This window comes from Schistocerca americana, chromosome 2, assembly GCF_021461395.2.
Source record: "Schistocerca americana isolate TAMUIC-IGC-003095 chromosome 2, iqSchAmer2.1, whole genome shotgun sequence".
NCBI classification, from domain to species: domain Eukaryota; kingdom Metazoa; phylum Arthropoda; class Insecta; order Orthoptera; family Acrididae; genus Schistocerca; species Schistocerca americana.
The window spans coordinates 909,756,668-909,774,952 of record NC_060120.1 but is presented as its reverse complement, the minus strand read 5'-3'; the positions used below and the strand labels follow the sequence as shown (position 1 = coordinate 909,774,952).

Below are 18,285 nucleotides of genomic sequence, written 5' to 3'. Positions count from 1 at the left end.
AAGGAGGGAGGAAAGTGAGGAAAACGGGATCTCTGTGGCGGACAGGAAGGGGACGTTCTGTTAGATCTGCAAGGGTGGATAACTCCCTTGATTAGGTATGAGGTGGAAGTGAAACTGCGGTCGAGTGTGTGTGTGTGTGTGGTTTGAGGTTTTCGGGCGCTAAACAGCGTGGTCATCAGCGCCCAAACGCATAGAAACAGGAACACATGCAGTGAAGGGACGAAGACGGACAGCGAACAAGGAGAACGGCTAAAAGACACCTGACGCAGTTACAAATCCTCACATACAGAGGCAAAACAAGAGGAGAAGAAACGCACTAAAAAAGGAAAGGAAACACAAGGAAAAGAGAACACAAATCGAAGTGAAACAAGTAGGTAATCGTGACTGGCGGACCTCTTACCTAAAACATGGGTGAGCCAGTCACCCTGCAGCACATTAAAATCCTCTCCCTAAAATCCGAGGCAACAAATTGGACAGGACACAAAACCGTAAGACCTTAACCACAGTCGTTGCGTCGTCTTGCAAAATAGAGGGCAAATCCGGTGGCAAGGAAACCACCACCCTCTGGTCACAGAATAAAGGACAGTCAAGTAAAATGTGGTGAACAGTAATCTGCACGCCACAAGCACTGCAGATTGGGGGGGTCCTCCCGCCGGAGTAAAAAACCGTGCGTTAAGGGACTGTGCCCGATGCGGAGGCGAGTGAGGAGAACCTCATCCCGCCTGCATGACTGGTAGGACGTACGCCATGGCCGCGTGGTGGCCTTGACCAGACGCAGCTTATTTTCACCGACTGCCAGCCACTCCTCTTCCCATTGACGCATAACACGAAAACGCAAAAGGGAGGTAACAGCATGGAGGGGGACGGCACATTCAACAACGTGAGGGAGGGAACATGCATCTTTGGGAGCCACATCCGCCAGTTCGTTTCCCCTAATACCCACGTGCCCCGGCACCCAGCAAAAGAAACCTCCTTCCCCTGCCGTTGCAGGTGGAGTAGGGCATCATGGATGTTCTGGACGACCGTATCCGCTGGGTACAAGTGTTGCATGGTCTGAAGGGCACTCAGGGAGTCAGAACAGATGAGAAACTTAAGACTGGGAACACATCTCATCTGCTCCAATGCCCGCAAGATCGCAAACAATTCAGCATCAAAGATGGTAAACGCTGCAGGAAGCCGTAACTTGAAGACTCGATCAGGGAAAACAACAGCACAACCAACAGAGTCCCCCTGCTTAGAGCCATCCGTAAATACTGGTACATGGTCGGGATGCTGGTTTAAAATATCGTAAAATAAGGAGGTAAAAACAAACCACTGCGGTCGAGACAGAATGTGGAGAGTGTGCAGATGTAATGGTGAGGGGATGTGTTTTTGGAACAAATGCGACAGAGCACGAGGGTACCACGAATGAAGCAATAGGGTGGTTGGTACCAGGTTTTGTGGATGTGCAAAAAGTCCGAAATTGTTCAGTGTGGTGAGGTGAAGGTAGTGGGAGCAAATGAGTTCATTAAGGTGGAACGACGGTGTGACGAACGTAAATACAGGTCAAATTCATGATTTCTTTTCTCGGTACTGGAGTGTAGTAGACAAATGAGATCTGCTGCAATGAATAAAGCATACATTGGAGTTTGTATCGTTACTTTATGTTGGAAAATATTAATATCTTCACTGTGTAATTGGGGTTTCCCGAGGCAGCTCTGAAACGAGACAGATCGACGGTTTGCGCTATAACTCCGGTTGTGGTTATCTGAAACATGAAATAAACAAATCACCCATATCCTTACAGATGTAATTTCACTTTATCGCAGAGATTTGCAAAAAGAAAAAAATGGCGAAATTATAGATATTTGAAGAAATAGCCATTTTTGGATCCACCTTTTTGGGCAAAAAATTCTAAATATCAGCACAAAAAAATCGGATACAATGAACTGAAGAGAATTCAATTTGTTTCAGGGGAGACCAATCGGATGAAAGTTATAGCGTGAGCGACGACAACCATGCCGAAAAACATGGTTTTGAGAAAAACCCGTTTAAAGTTCGACAAGTATTATCATATTAAAAAGGGATAAAGCTTGTAACTTACGGGATATCATACATGCCTGGTCCATAATAACTATCGCTCTGGCTAGTGTATGGTCGCTTTCTACTACTTTGACCTGAAAAGCCCTCATTTTCGTCCCCAAGCCTTTTTCGTCGCTGAGCGCATCGCTCTGGCGTTTCTGTCTTCACAGAACCGGCGCATTTCATCGCCGATTTTGATTTGAAGGGCATTTGCCACGTGCATTAAAGCAGTAAGACCTACACTGAACAGACGTACGGCCAAATTTGAAGCAATGTTGACAATGTTATTTTTGGAGCATATCTCCAAATGAGCCTATTGGATCTTTCGTTCACATTTTGAGCAAAATCGCCCAAACAGCGCTCCAGCAAATCAAGTTTACTCAAATCGGTATAAATAGGGAGCGTGAGGGCAAAGCCGGATCTCTAACACCGACGCGTGGAGTGCAAGCTCGGCTTCAAGCGCTCACAAATTCGCTCTTTTGTGGAGTTCGCGCGTAATATTTTAGGGAATTATTATTTAATTTATATACATTCGAATTTCGTAATAAAAAAATTCGTATGTTTTTGGACCGTCACCATGTCGTTCCCCCTTAAGGATACGAATGGGTGAGGGTAGACAGATACAGAAGGCGATGCTGATATAAGGCTGCCATTGCGTGGTCTTTGTTTCACAATACATACGCACATACTCGCGCCACATGCAAGTCACTTCCCTCCTCGTCTGCTAGCTAAGCGTGCCTTGCAAAGTACCGCGTGGTATACCCTGTTTCGCACTAAAAGCTTTGGGCAGTAGCGACCAATCATCTGGCAGGCCGCCAGAACGGCGTGGTTGAGAAGAGCTTGGTTCCTCATCGACGTAGAATGAGTGTAGTATAGACCCTTGTATTGTATGTTTCGAGATGGGCGCATTCACGCCGCTATGTCACAGGATATGGTGAGATAGCAGGTGTCTCGTGCATTTGCGTTTCACACATGTTGCTGAAACTTACATATACTGGGTGATCAAAAAGTCAATATAAATTTGAAAACTTAATAAACCACGGAATAATGTAGATAGAGAGGTAAAAATTGACACACTTGCTTGGAATGACATGGGCGAACCAAGAAAACAACACCATATTGCTAGATGCGTGAAAGATCTCTTGCGCGCGTCGTTTGGTGATGATCGCGTGCTCAGCCGCCACTGTCGTCATGCTTGGCCTCCCAGGTCCCCAGACCTCAGTCTGTGCGATTATTGGCTTTGGGGTTACCTGAAGTCGCAAGTGTATCGTGACCGACCAACATCTCTAGAGATGCTGAAAGACAACATCCGACGCCAATGCCTCACCATAACTCCGGACATGCTTTACAGCGCTGTTCACAACATTATTTCTCGACTACAGCTGTTGTTGAGGAATGATGGTGGACATATTGAGCATTTCCTGTAAAGAACATCATCTTTGCTTTGTCTTACTTTGTTATGCTAATTATTGCTATTCTGATCAGATGAAGCGCCATCTGTCGAACTTTTTTGAACCTATGTATTTTTTTTGGTTCTAATAAAACCCCATGTCATTCCAAGCATGTGTGTCAATTTGTACCTCTCTATCTACATTATTCGGTGATGTATTCAGTTTTCAAATTTATACTGACTTTTTTATCACCCGGTACTTTTAAGCTAAGGGAAAATTGAGTCAAATTTTCATTCGAACTGGTAAGAAGAGCTTAAATGCCTTTTGCGATCCATTATATTTCACCAGAGAAAGTGGAAGCCCGTACTCAGTCCTAGTTTATACATCCGTGCTCACACCTAAGTGATAACGTCTCGCCCTCGCTTGTAAAATCACAATATTGAAATTTGTAATATTATTTTGAAATTTCTTTGTTTGGTGATGTAAATTTGTTGTGTTGTATGTATTCTATTCGTCCGTGAGGGGTGATTCGTTTTGTAGTTTCACTTCATTATAAAGTTTCTTTACAGTTATATGGATATAGTGTCTGTTCTTTCGGATATGTCCGAAAGAACAGACACCATAACCATATAAGTATATAGTTCTGGCAACACCGGCCATGACCTTCTTCTTCTGTGCGGATGCACACATATTCCCCGAACTATTACGGGACTTGGCAAGAATGCCTTCCACGAGTAATGAGTGTGTTGGTGTGGGTCACTACGAATGTAGTGTGTGGACATACAAGGTGAGAATGTGGGTCTCGCGGGAGGTGTGGGCGAGATATTCCCTGCAGTCGCGCTATCCTCTGTGCCATCGATGGCTCAGATGGACAGAGCGTCTGCCATGTAAGCAGGAGATCCCGGGTTCGAGTCCCGTGTCGGGGCACACATTTTCACCTGTCCTCGTTGATAAATATCAACGCCGTTGGCAGCTGAAGGTATTAATGTAATTCTAATTTCTTTACAGTATGTTTGGCGTTCTTGATTTCGTTACTCTGCATGCATGGCTTTGTCTATGATTCCGACAACGTATTCATCACCTGCTTAAACGTTTATTTAGGGCTGTATTATGGAAAAGTACCTCTAAGACTCATGAAATTGCAGAAACGGTGTCACTGGATTTAATTTTTTCCTTCATACCAGTTGGTAGATTAGATCTTTTGATGCATCATAAGTTACAAATAGCAAACGTATTTGTTTTGCACAAGTCTAGTCTGCAAGGCGCGTCTACGTACACGATGAAAGTTCGTCGCACTGTGTCTTCGGTAAGTGTTCACCTTTAATTCCTTCCGGATGACTTCAGAGAGTTATGACACATCTGGAATATCACTGCTCCAGTCAGACTGCGTTTGCAAGCGTCCAGGTTTAACAACTTTGGGCTCAATGACAGGGCAAACCGTATTCAGAAATTTTCATGAATATCCATGGTTAAATTTTTAAGACGTGGCGGGTTTTCAGAATGAAGAGCTTTACATTCGGGGATTTAGAAGGAATGCTAGAATTCTGCTGGAGAGAAAAAGTGGCAACTTTGGAGCAAGAGGGAATTATGTTTTTGCGGCTGAGGAGTATGTCGGAGAGGCGCAATCTACATGATCCGCTGGTTATTATTTGTGAGCTTTTTCTTGTACGGTTAGTAGGTGAGGTTTCCAGCGATACTGTAGCATGTCGTCATTCTAAGAAATAGGCATTATCAGAATTAGTCACGATCTCTGCACGAAAATATTATGCTGATTACCTCCTCATCTGTCGAGCGCTGTTAAGCTGCTCTCACTTTCCGGAGTGTAATAACAAGCAAAACGTCCGTACACAAGCACAAGCGTTCGACCCTGTCCAGTGCAGATCTGCGAGTAAATTGGCGTAAAACGAGTTGCCCCCAGCCCCTTCATCGTTACGTCATCGGCCGCAGAACGTATCATTAGAGGGCGATTTGCAAGTCAACAGCCAGTATGCACGACTACTGCACGCTACATGCGAACTATCAAATGAGCTGACATCACTTCGTGCAAGAGGATCGCGTACAAACTGGACACAGTCAGGCTAACAGATAGAACTGCGTAACTGATCGATTAAAAGAGTGTCTGAAACGTTCGTAAGCGCCTTTCCGCTATTCTCGTCTCAGCTACAGCGTTTACAATATTTTATGACGTAGAACTAACAGTTTGCTTTTCAATACAACCATATAGGGTGCCATAAAATGGTTTCTACCATTTAGAAAAACTCTGGGCCTCATAACATGGTATAACGTTTACTACAAGGTGTTTCTGTGAGAATGATAGAAACTTTCAGGATTATGGAAAGAGAAATGTGTGAATTTGAGGTGAGGGAATTCTAGACTACCGAGTTTAAAATTAGAAAATTTCAGTTTTACCGTTGGCTTTGCAGCTTTCCTCCTGCTTCAGCATGATGCTATAGTAACAGCTTTTCCTGTGCTCATCAGACAGTACGACCTATGTAGGGTGATTTCGTGCCACAGTCAGGAGGGAGAAAGGGGGTGGAGGTGGGGGAGGATTACGGTTAAGAAAGAAAAATCCGGGCCTTCCTCAGTCAGTCGCTACCGTAAAAAGTTCCTTGCTGCGTGTCGTTGCTATAGACCGCCCGACTAGCCATTGAAAACAAAAATGGTGCCTTTGGTTTGGATGCGGGAAAATATCACACGAATGACGTAAATTGTTTGTAGAAATTTGTAGTTTTCGGCAGCACATTGTGTGTGAGTGTCCGTAAAATGTTTAAGCATGGGCTGTAACATTTCGCCTGCAAAACTTAATCTCCCAGAAACAGACCTGACATTATAGGTAACTGCTCTACAACACGACTTGGAAGCGCTCCCAAAGATAGTTTTACGTCCGAGTACCTTGCATCGTTAATAATAATACACTGAAGAGGCAAAGAAACTGGTACACATGCCTAATATCAAGTAGGGCCCCGCACGCACGCAGAATTGCCGCAATACGACGTAGTATGGATTTGAAATCTGTACGATTACGAGGAGGTGGAACTCTCTTTTGAACAGCACGTTGCAAGGAATCCCAGACATGCTCAATAATGTTCGTGTCTGGGGAGTTTGGTGGCCAGCGAAAATGTTTAAACTCAGAAGAGTGTTCCTGCAGCCACTCTCTAGCAATTCTGTGCGTGCGGCATGTCGAAATGACCTGCTCTAATTGCCCAAGTCCGTCAGAGTGCACAATGGACATGAATGGATGCAGGTGATCAGACAGGATGCTTACGTACGTGTCACCTGTCAGAGTCTGATCTAGACTATCAGGGTCGCAATCACTCCAACTGCACACGCTCCATTACAGAGCTACCACCAGCTTGAACAGTCCCCTGCTGACATGCAGGGGGTCCATGGTTTCAGGAGGTTGTCTCCATACCCTCTCGATACAATTTGTAACGAGACGCGTCCAACCAGGCAACATATTCCCAGTCATCAACAGTCCAGTGTCGGTGTTGATGGGCCCAGGAGAGGCATAAAGCTTTGTGCCGTGGTCATCAATTGTACACGAGTTGGCCTTCGGCTCGAAAAGCCCGTATCGATGATGTTTCGTTGATTGGTTTGCACGCTGATACTTGTTGATGGCCCAGCATTGAAATCTGCACCAATTTAGGAAGGGGTGCAATTCTGTCACGTTGAACGATTCTCTTTAGTCATCGTTGGTCCCCTTCTTGCAGGATCTTTTTCCGGCCACAGCGATGTCGGAGATTTGGTGCTTTACCGGATTTCTGATATTCACGGTACACTCGTGAAATGGTCGTACGGGAAAATCCCCAGTTCATCAGTTCATAGACACCCTGGAGATGCTGCGTCCCATCGTTTGTGCGCCGACTCTAAGAGCACGTTCAAACTCACTTAAACCTTGATAACCTGCCATTGTGGCAGCTGTAATCGATCTAACAACTGCACCAGACACTTGTTGTCTTATATAGGTGTAGCCGACAGTAGTGTCGTATTCTGCCTGTTTACATATCTCTGTATCTCAATACGCGTGCCTATGTCAGTTTCTCCGGGGCTTCAGTGTTCGTTGAGTTCAATCTGCTAGGAAGTCCTGAATCCACTGACAAAGCTTGCCCGTTACCTCAAACGCCCATATTTTTTTCGCTAGACGATAGCAGGTAACTTCATCGAATCCCTTACGGCAGATTATGAACACGGCATTTACTTGGGCGCCCATTTCTACTGCTCCCTTGATCTCAAAGACGAACAACAGAGAGAGTGACTTGAATTTCGCAAGATCATTGTTTGCTGAATCCATGTTGATTCAAGCAGAGAAGGTTCCTGCTCTCCTATACGCTCTTAATACACGATCACAAAACGTATTCCGTATTTCTAAACCAGTCTGAAGCGAGTGACAAGGGACTTTAATTATGTGCATCTATCTGAAAGCGGAAATAAACGTCCGCTGCTCCAGCGACCTACGATAAACTGCCGCTGGATGGGGAGCAAGTTCTTGAGTGACGTTATCGGTGAGCGTGGCTGTCAGTTGATCGATGACCCGTAGCGGTGTAATCACTTGATGTCTACGCACAAGTCACGCAATTCCCGTACTTAACAGGCTAATGGTGTACAATATCGTCCCAGATGCATCCCAACGCGTTCAGATCAGGAGTGTCTGGCGGCGAAGCCGTCAACATGAATTCACTATCATGCAACTCGAACCACTGAAACACGAAATTGGCCATCTGAGGCATACAGCCGGCCGGAGTGGCCGAGCGGTTCTAGGCGCTACAGTCTGGAACCGCGCGACCGATACGGTCGCAGGATCGAATCCTGACTCGGGCATGGGTGTGTGTGATGTCCTTAGGTTAGTTAGGTTTAAGTAGTTCTAGGGGACTGATGACCTCAGATGTTGAGTCCCATAGTGCTCAGAGCCATTTAATCATCTTGGGTATTAGGAGGCCGCTAAGTTGTATTTAAATAACAACTACAGCGGCTTTTTAATCCCCAGGATAATTTCAGGAATGTTGTATTCCATATAACATTACCTCACAGCAGCTGCTTCACGAAACGGTGCATTTTCATGCTGTTCCTCTAATGTATGCAGAACGCAATGCTGACAGTGTCTTCGTATGCCTCCACATTTAGCGTTTTCTTAATCGCAATAGGGAAACCACATACTAGCCACGAAAAGTACCCCGTACCTTAACATCACAACTTCCTTATTTCATTATTGGCACTATACATTAGTTCTTCAGGCACTCGCCGAAGCAAAACTTCTACATCGGATTTCCGCAGTGTACAGCGTGATTGATCACTCTAAATGACTCGTTCCCAGTCATCCACTGTGCAATGACGTCGCTGTTTGCACCGCCTCATATGTCGCTTAGCACTGACTATATACACTACAGGCCATTAAAATTGCTACATCATTCGACATATATATTATACTGGAACTGACATGTGATTACATTTTCACGCAATTTGGGTGCATAGATCCTGAGAAATCAGTACCCAGAACAACCACCTCTGGCCGTAATAACGGCCTTGATATGCCAGGGCATTGAGTCAAACAGAGCTTGGATGGCATGTACAGGTACAGCAGCCCATGCAGCTTCAACACGATACCACAGTTCATCAAGAGTAGTGACTGGCGTATTGTGACGAGCCAGTTGCTCGGCCACCATAGATCAGACATTTTCAATTGGTGAGAGATCTGGAGAATGTGCTGGCCAGGGCAGCAGTCGAACATTTTCTGTATCCAGAAAGGCCCGTACGGGACCTGCAACATGCGGTCGTGCATTATCCTGCTGAAATGTAGGGTTTCGCAGGGATTGACGGGTGGTGACGCATTTGAAATGTAATGCCACTGTTCAAACTACCGTCAATGCGAACAAGAGGAGACCGAGACGTGTAACCAATGGCACCCCATACCATCACGCCGGGTGGTACGCCAGTATGGCGATGACGAATACACGCTTCCAATGTGCGTTCACCGTGACGTCGCCAAGCACGGATGCAACCATCAAGATGCTGTAAACAGAACCTGGATTCATTCGAAAAAATGACATTTTGCCATTCGTGCACCCAGGTTCGTCGTTGAGTACACCATCGCAGGCGCTCCTGTCTGTCCAAATGGTTCAAATGGCTCTGAGCACTATGGGACTTAACATCTGTGGTCATCAGTCCCCTAGAACTCAGAACTAATTAAACCTAACTAACCTAAGGACATCACACACATCCATGCCCGAGGCAGGATTCGAACCTGCGACCGTAGCAGTCGCGCGGTTCTGGACTGAGCGCCTAGAACCGCTAGACCACCGCGGCCGGCGCTCCTGTCTGTGATGCGGCGTCAAGGGTAACCGTAGCCATGGTCTCCGAGCTGATAGTCCATGCTGCTGCCAGCGTCGTCGAACTGTTCGTGCAGATGGTTGTTGTCTTGCAAACGTCCCATCTGTTGACTCAGGGATCGAGACGTTGGGGCTTATGGGCGCTCAACATCTAGGTGGATCGAGACGTGGCTGCTCGATCTTTTACAGCCATGCGGATAAGATGCCTGTCATCTCGACTGCTAGTGATACGAGGCCGTTGGGATCCAGCACGGGCATCAGAACAACGTTTCACCAGGCAACGCCGGTCAGTTGCTGTTTGTGTATGAGAAATCGGTTGGAAACTTTCCTCATGTCAGCACGTTTAGGTGTCGCCACCGGCGCCAGCCTTGTGTTAATGCTCTGGAAAGCTAATCATTTGCACATCACAGCATCTTCTTCATGTCGGTTAAATTTCGCGTCTGTTGCACGTCATCTTCGTGGTGTAGCAATTTTAATGGCCAGTAGTGTAAATGTGTTGCTTATGAGGAGCTGTTCGACCATTGTACCCCATTGTTTCAACTCCCCAAGGAAAGTCATTGTCCTAGCTGCGCGGCTGGCCGAACTTTGGAACTTATAAGTCGACTCATCCACTCCTTTCATGCGATATTTTACAACCATTCTCCGAAACGCTCTACTGTCCTTGTCCTTCAGTACATTAGCTCTGCCTGATCTTGGTTTCGCTGTGGTTGTTCCTTCACATTTCCTCTTCATAGTCACATCACCAACCGTCGACTTGAGCAGCTTTAGGACGATTGAAAGGTTCCTGAAGCATTTGTTGCTCAGATGACATCCAATGACTAGTCCACATGTAAAGTCTCTGACCTTCTGTAGTAACAACACACTCGACCCCACTTCCTTTTATACTCGCAGTTCCACTTCTCTTAACGTCTAGTGATCAACTCCGCATTACGTAGTGGTGCCCAGATACTTTCGACCAGATATTCTCCGCCTTAGAGTTCAGAGTATCACACTTGCACATGTCTAGTCAGCTGAACTTCGTGTATCCTGAACGCTGATCAGTGTGAACACTAGCACTCGTTTAGATGTTTGTAAGCGTATTGGAAGTACAGGTCGAAGTTCAGTGGACAACTGTTCAATACATATCGTCTGATGGGTAATAACTGCTTATATTTGACGCTATGAAATCTATACAATCCGTCCTCTTTGTGCAATTGATCTACTTCCACCTCCACCCTCACATAGCCCCTTCACTAATACCTTCGCAAAGTACCAACATTTTAGTGATGATTAAGATATGTAAGTAGGTTTCTTTGCAACATATAGCTGTTAAGTTGTACTTGTGGCAAATAAAACAATACGAGAGTAGCGATGAATAGCTAATTCTGAGCAACGAAGTCGATCATTTTGTGTATTATGCTGTAGCTACGCGATAAGACATGTAACTCTGGTGTTCAACTGATAATGAAAGCACAATGAAATGAACACCCTTAGCTGCTTAAAGGCGTTGACATATGTCATCGGGAACAGATGAAAATGTGTGCCCGACTGGGACTCGAACCCGGGATCTCCTGCTTACATGGCAAAGCGTAATCTGTCAGTAAACTGCAACGGGTATTACGAATGGAACGTAAACATTCAGCTGTTTGCTAAGTGTCTGCCGTGATTACGCATTTGTGTATTGGCAGCAGCTCCAATAGAGTGAGGAGCCTTTCTCAAGGCTTCAACAGTTGTTTGGCGACAAGAGGGACAGTGTTTTGCTGCGTAGCACAACGTAACGTAATGCACCAACAATACTTAAATGTTCACACGTTAAATATTAGAGTTACAGAAGGCAAATTCTTAGTGCCAAATTGCGTCCTCTTTTGTCCCAGTTTTGAGGATGACTGGTTGTGACATTTTCACCTAATTTATCGCTAGTTTTCGGGTAAACGTAATGTTGTAAACGGCAATATCAGGCTTTTTGTAGATATCTATACCTGATGTGCTGCTGATGTACGGTAGCAACTGGAAACAATCCGAATAGGCTGTCTGTCTCACGTAGCTATTACCACTTTGACTGTGAATATTGTTGAGAATTTGGAAATTGGAACGCGAGTCAAAGACTATTAATAACGTGTGGAAGCACACACATGACGTACTATACGTCTTGATGGAAATAAAGATACTGTCAGTGACATTTCATCTTTGTGGCGAATGTAATTTCCAGCTGCAGTAGGCAGTTTTTCTCTATGTCTCATATTTTTAGTGTAGTCGTCTTCTGAAACTCTGAAGGTACTTACGCTGCCTGACAAAAAAAGTAATGTACCCAGAAGACAGATATCAATTTCGTATACGTGCACACCATCGGCGGGTATGCAAACGATTAGGGTTGTAATTCTCAGTGAAAGGTATATCGACCACCAGTGTTCATTGGTATTGTTCGTATTTAGCGTCGTTACCACGCCTGGTAAAGCACATTAAGGGCCGTGAACAGCGTCGAATGTTGCGTTTTTGTAGTGAAGGAGACATAACTGTCGTGTACTCGTTTGAGGAAGCGTAATCAGTATATGGCAGAGTTTCAAAAACGTGTGATTCAGGGTCTCCACTTGGCCAGCTGGTCGAATTGTGCAATATGTAGGTTTGTGGGGCATTCGGACGTGACAGTGGCCCGGTGTTGGATCTCATGGAAATGTGAGAGTAAGCATTCTCGTCCTTAAGGTTCCGGTCGATCATGTCTGAGCAGCACAAGGATACATCTCCGTACTGTGCACCAGACACAACTTCACTCCCTTCACGTCTACAACTGCCATCCGAGAACAAGTAATCGACTCCTGCAACATCCTGCATCGACCAGCAGCAGTGGTAGAAGACCAGCAATCACGTGACTACGGAATTACCTCTACATATGTAGGCTGCGGTTAACACCAAATCACAATCAGGTGCGTTTGAGTGGTGCCATGAACGGGAAGCTTGGAATGCTGATGAATGGTTCAAATGGCTCTGAGCACTATGGGACTTAACATCTGTGGTCATCAGTCCCCTAGAACTCAGAACTAATTAAACCTAACTAACCTAAGGACATCACACACATCCATGCCCGAGGCAGGATTCGAACCTGCGACCGTAGCAGTCGCGCGGTTCTGGACTGAGCGCCTAGAACCGCTAGACCACCGCGGCCGGCGCTCCTGTCTGTGATGCGGCGTCAAGGGTAACCGTAGCCATGGTCTCCGAGCTGATAGTCCATGCTGCTGCCAGCGTCGTCGAACTGTTCGTGCAGATGGTTGTTGTCTTGCAAACGTCCCATCTGTTGACTCAGGGATCGAGACGTTGGGGCTTATGGGCGCTCAACATCTAGGTGGATCGAGACGTGGCTGCTCGATCTTTTACAGCCATGCGGATAAGATGCCTGTCATCTCGACTGCTAGTGATACGAGGCCGTTGGGATCCAGCACGGGCATCAGAACAACGTTTCACCAGGCAACGCCGGTCAGTTGCTGTTTGTGTATGAGAAATCGGTTGGAAACTTTCCTCATGTCAGCACGTTTAGGTGTCGCCACCGGCGCCAGCCTTGTGTTAATGCTCTGGAAAGCTAATCATTTGCACATCACAGCATCTTCTTCATGTCGGTTAAATTTCGCGTCTGTTGCACGTCATCTTCGTGGTGTAGCAATTTTAATGGCCAGTAGTGTAAATGTGTTGCTTATGAGGAGCTGTTCGACCATTGTACCCCATTGTTTCAACTCCCCAAGGAAAGTCATTGTCCTAGCTGCGCGGCTGGCCGAACTTTGGAACTTATAAGTCGACTCATCCACTCCTTTCATGCGATATTTTACAACCATTCTCCGAAACGCTCTACTGTCCTTGTCCTTCAGTACATTAGCTCTGCCTGATCTTGGTTTCGCTGTGGTTGTTCCTTCACATTTCCTCTTCATAGTCACATCACCAACCGTCGACTTGAGCAGCTTTAGGACGATTGAAAGGTTCCTGAAGCATTTGTTGCTCAGATGACATCCAATGACTAGTCCACATGTAAAGTCTCTGACCTTCTGTAGTAACAACACACTCGACCCCACTTCCTTTTATACTCGCAGTTCCACTTCTCTTAACGTCTAGTGATCAACTCCGCATTACGTAGTGGTGCCCAGATACTTTCGACCAGATATTCTCCGCCTTAGAGTTCAGAGTATCACACTTGCACATGTCTAGTCAGCTGAACTTCGTGTATCCTGAACGCTGATCAGTGTGAACACTAGCACTCGTTTAGATGTTTGTAAGCGTATTGGAAGTACAGGTCGAAGTTCAGTGGACAACTGTTCAATACATATCGTCTGATGGGTAATAACTGCTTATATTTGACGCTATGAAATCTATACAATCCGTCCTCTTTGTGCAATTGATCTACTTCCACCTCCACCCTCACATAGCCCCTTCACTAATACCTTCGCAAAGTACCAACATTTTAGTGATGATTAAGATATGTAAGTAGGTTTCTTTGCAACATATAGCTGTTAAGTTGTACTTGTGGCAAATAAAATAATACGAGAGTAGCGATGAATAGCTAATTCTGAGCAACGAAGTCGATCATTTTGTGTATTATGCTGTAGCTACGCGATAAGACATGTAACTCTGGTGTTCAACTGATAATGAAAGCACAATGAAATGAACACCCTTAGCTGCTTAAAGGCGTTGACATATGTCATCGGGAACAGATGAAAATGTGTGCCCGACTGGGACTCGAACCCGGGATCTCCTGCTTACATGGCAAAGCGTAATCTGTCAGTAAACTGCAACAGGTATTACGAATGGAACGTAAACATTCAGCTGTTTGCTAAGTGTCTGCCGTGATTACGCATTTGTGTATTGGCAGCAGCTCCAATAGAGTGAGGAGCCTTTCTCAAGGCTTCAACAGTTGTTTGGCGACAAGAGGGACAGTGTTTTGCTGCGTAGCACAACGTAACGTAATGCACCAACAATACTTAAATGTTCACACGTTAAATATTAGAGTTACAGAAGGCAAATTCTTAGTGCCAAATTGCGTCCTCTTTTGTCCCAGTTTTGAGGATGACTGGTTGTGACATTTTCACCTAATTTATCGCTAGTTTTCGGGTAAACGTAATGTTGTAAACGGCAATATCAGGCTTTTTGTAGATATCTATACCTGATGTGCTGCTGATGTACGGTAGCAACTGGAAACAATCCGAATAGGCTGTCTGTCTCACGTAGCTATTACCACTTTGACTGTGAATATTGTTGAGAATTTGGAAATTGGAACGCGAGTCAAAGACTATTAATAACGTGTGGAAGCACACACATGACGTACTATACGTCTTGATGGAAATAAAGATACTGTCAGTGACATTTCATCTTTGTGGCGAATGTAATTTCCAGCTGCAGTAGGCAGTTTTTCTCTATGTCTCATATTTTTAGTGTAGTCGTCTTCTGAAACTCTGAAGGTACTTACGCTGCCTGACAAAAAAAGTAATGTACCCAGAAGACAGATATCAATTTCGTATACGTGCACACCATCGGCGGGTATGCAAACGATTAGGGTTGTAATTCTCAGTGAAAGGTATATCGACCACCAGTGTTCATTGGTATTGTTCGTATTTAGCGTCGTTACCACGCCTGGTAAAGCACATTAAGGGCCGTGAACAGCGTCGAATGTTGCGTTTTTGTAGTGAAGGAGACATAACTGTCGTGTACTCGTTTGAGGAAGCGTAATCAGTATATGGCAGAGTTTCAAAAACGTGTGATTCAGGGTCTCCACTTGGCCAGCTGGTCGAATTGTGCAATATGTAGGTTTGTGGGGCATTCGGACGTGACAGTGGCCCGGTGTTGGATCTCATGGAAATGTGAGAGTAAGCATTCTCGTCCTTAAGGTTCCGGTCGATCATGTCTGAGCAGCACAAGGATACATCTCCGTACTGTGCACCAGACACAACTTCACTCCCTTCACGTCTACAACTGCCATCCGAGAACAAGTAATCGACTCCTGCAACATCCTGCATCGACCAGCAGCAGTGGTAGAAGACCAGCAATCACGTGACTACGGAATTACCTCTACATATGTAGGCTGCGGTTAACACCAAATCACAATCAGGTGCGTTTGAGTGGTGCCATGAACGGGAAGCTTGGAATGCTGATGAATGGTTCAAATGGCTCTGAGCACTATGGGACTCAACTGCTGAGGTCATTAGTCCCCTAGAACTTAGAACTAGTTAAACCTAACTAACCTAAGGACATCACAAACATCCATGCCCGAGGCAGGATTCGAACCTGCGACCGTAGCGGTCTTGCGGTTCCAGACTGCAGCGCCTTTAACCGCACGGCCACTTCGGCCGGCTTGCTGATGAATGATGTCGCTTTGTGTTCAGCTCGGTTCCGCACTGACGATCGTCGGCGAGTTTGGCGATGACCTGGGAAGACAATTCTTCCATTGTTTTTGGAGAGGCACAGCGGTGTTACACCTAGCATCATGGCGTGGAGAGTCATCGCGGATGACCAGGTCACGGCTGGTACTCTGACGGTACAACGGTACGACACGGTCATCCTGTGTCCTCATTTGTTGCCTCTCACTGGACAGTCTCGTATTGCCATTTTTCAACAGGTCAATGACTGTCTCAAGAAACTGTCTTCGTGAAGCTGAGGTACTCCCTAGGTCACTGACAGAACATGTGTGGGGTTAGCTTGGGCGCTAATTCCGTCTCAGCGTCAGTATCGAGGGTACGAAGGGCCAGATAACACGGTTGTGGACCAGCTGTGTCAGGAGAGCGCACAACGACTTCACGACAACCTTACCAATAGAATTAGTTAGTGCATCCAGGCAAGAGGGAGTGCAATGTCTTAGTGAGAAGTGGACTCATATGCCAAATTGTTTAAATCTGACTCGATTTTGTAATCACTGCATTAAGATCACATACACTATCAACCTGTGGAGTTTCATTTCGTTTCCTCCCCGCCTTCTGTGCCCTTCACTTTTCCTATCTGGCCCATCTACTGCCACCCACTCTGAAGGCTCCAAAGTAACCACCACAACAGTGAAAACCTGAATGGTAAATGCTGTGTTGGAATGGTGCGTGAGGGTGCGTAGGTGGCGAGATGCTATGGTGCGGCCGAGGTTATCTGGCCAGCCATGCGCGGCAGCCTTGCTGCGGGCGTCGTGGGGCCTGCTCGCTCCGCGCCTCGGAAAAGTACCTGCTGAGCGGAGCGCTGCGCTGAAGAGCTCCGTATCGGTGACAGACGGCCGTGGCGTCTGGCAGGTGCACGGAAGTGAGGCAACAGCTCGAACAATTGCGGAGGATCTCTGGTTTCAGAATTCATACACTGCTGGCTGTTAAAGTGGCAACGTCACGAACAATACCAAACGACCCTATTTTACTTCTCGGCTAGCTGAGAAACGCGGCGTTGCATGGGTTTGGTTGGTTGGTTGGTTGGTGAAGGACACCAGACAGCGTGGTCATCGGCCTCATCGGATTAGGGAAGGAAGTCGGCCGTTCCCTTTCAGAGGAACCATCCCGGCATTTGCCTGGAATGATTTAGGGAAATCACGGAAAACCTAAATCAGGATGGCCGGACTCGGGATTGAACCGTCGTCCTCCCGAATGCGAGTCCAGTGTCTAACCACTGCGCCACCTCGCTCGGTGCATGGGTTTATTTATATCTGTGCCCTAGACACCGTACGCGTCGAATTTATTTTTGACTTAAAAAACTGCTTTGTATACAGCGATGTGCCAAAAGTCATGGGATAAGCACTCCGTCTTCAGGCCACGAGTGGCCTACCGGGACCATACTACCGCCATGTCATCCTCAGAGGGGGATGCGGATAGGAGGGGCGTGGGATCAGCACACCGCTCTCCCGGCCGTTATGATGGTATTCTTTACCGAAGCCGCTACTATTCGGTCGAGTAGCTCCTCAATTGGCATCACGAGGCTGAGTGCACCCCGAAAAATGGCAACAGCGCATGGCGGCCTGGATGGTCACCCATCCAAGTGCCGACCACGCCCGACAGCACTTAACTTCGGCGATCTGGCGGGAACCGGTGTATCCACTGCGGCAAGGCCGTTGCCCAAAAGTCATGGGATATCTGCTAAGACCGTATCGGACCTCCTTTTGCCCGGCGTAGTGCAACAATTCGACGTAGCGTGGACTCAACAAATATTGAGACACTCTGCCTTTATAGCCATCTATAATTGCGAAAGTTGTGCCGGTGCAGGATTTTGTGCCCGAGATGACCCCTCGATTGGGTCCCATAAATGTGCGATGGGATGCAAGTCGGGCGATGTGGGTGACTAAATCATACTAAATCACTCGTTCGAATTATCCAGAATGTTCTTCAAATCAGTCGCGAACAATTGTGTCCGGGTGATGCGTCATACTGTCATCCATAAAAATTACATCGTTGGTGTGAACGTGAAGTCCATGAATGGCGCCGGCCGCTGTGGCTGAGCGGTTCTTGGCACTTCAGTTTGGAACAGCGCTGCTGCGACGGTCGCAGGTTCGAATCCTGCCTCGGGCATGGTGTGTGTGATGTCCTTAGGTTAGTTTGGTT

The 18,285-nt window shown here is 46.4% G+C and overlaps 1 non-coding gene and 1 pseudogene across 1 annotated transcript; one reads left to right on the top strand and one right to left on the bottom strand.

Moving 5' to 3' along the window:
* Positions 1-4,303: 4,303 nt before the first annotated feature.
* Trnat-ugu lies at positions 4,304-4,379 on the top strand. The gene has a single exon. It is a non-coding gene; the product is annotated as a tRNA-Thr (tRNA).
* A 13,306-nt stretch (positions 4,380-17,685) lies between these two features.
* LOC124597096 lies at positions 17,686-17,803 on the bottom strand (annotated as a pseudogene).
* Between the last annotated feature and the right edge of the window lie 482 nt (positions 17,804-18,285).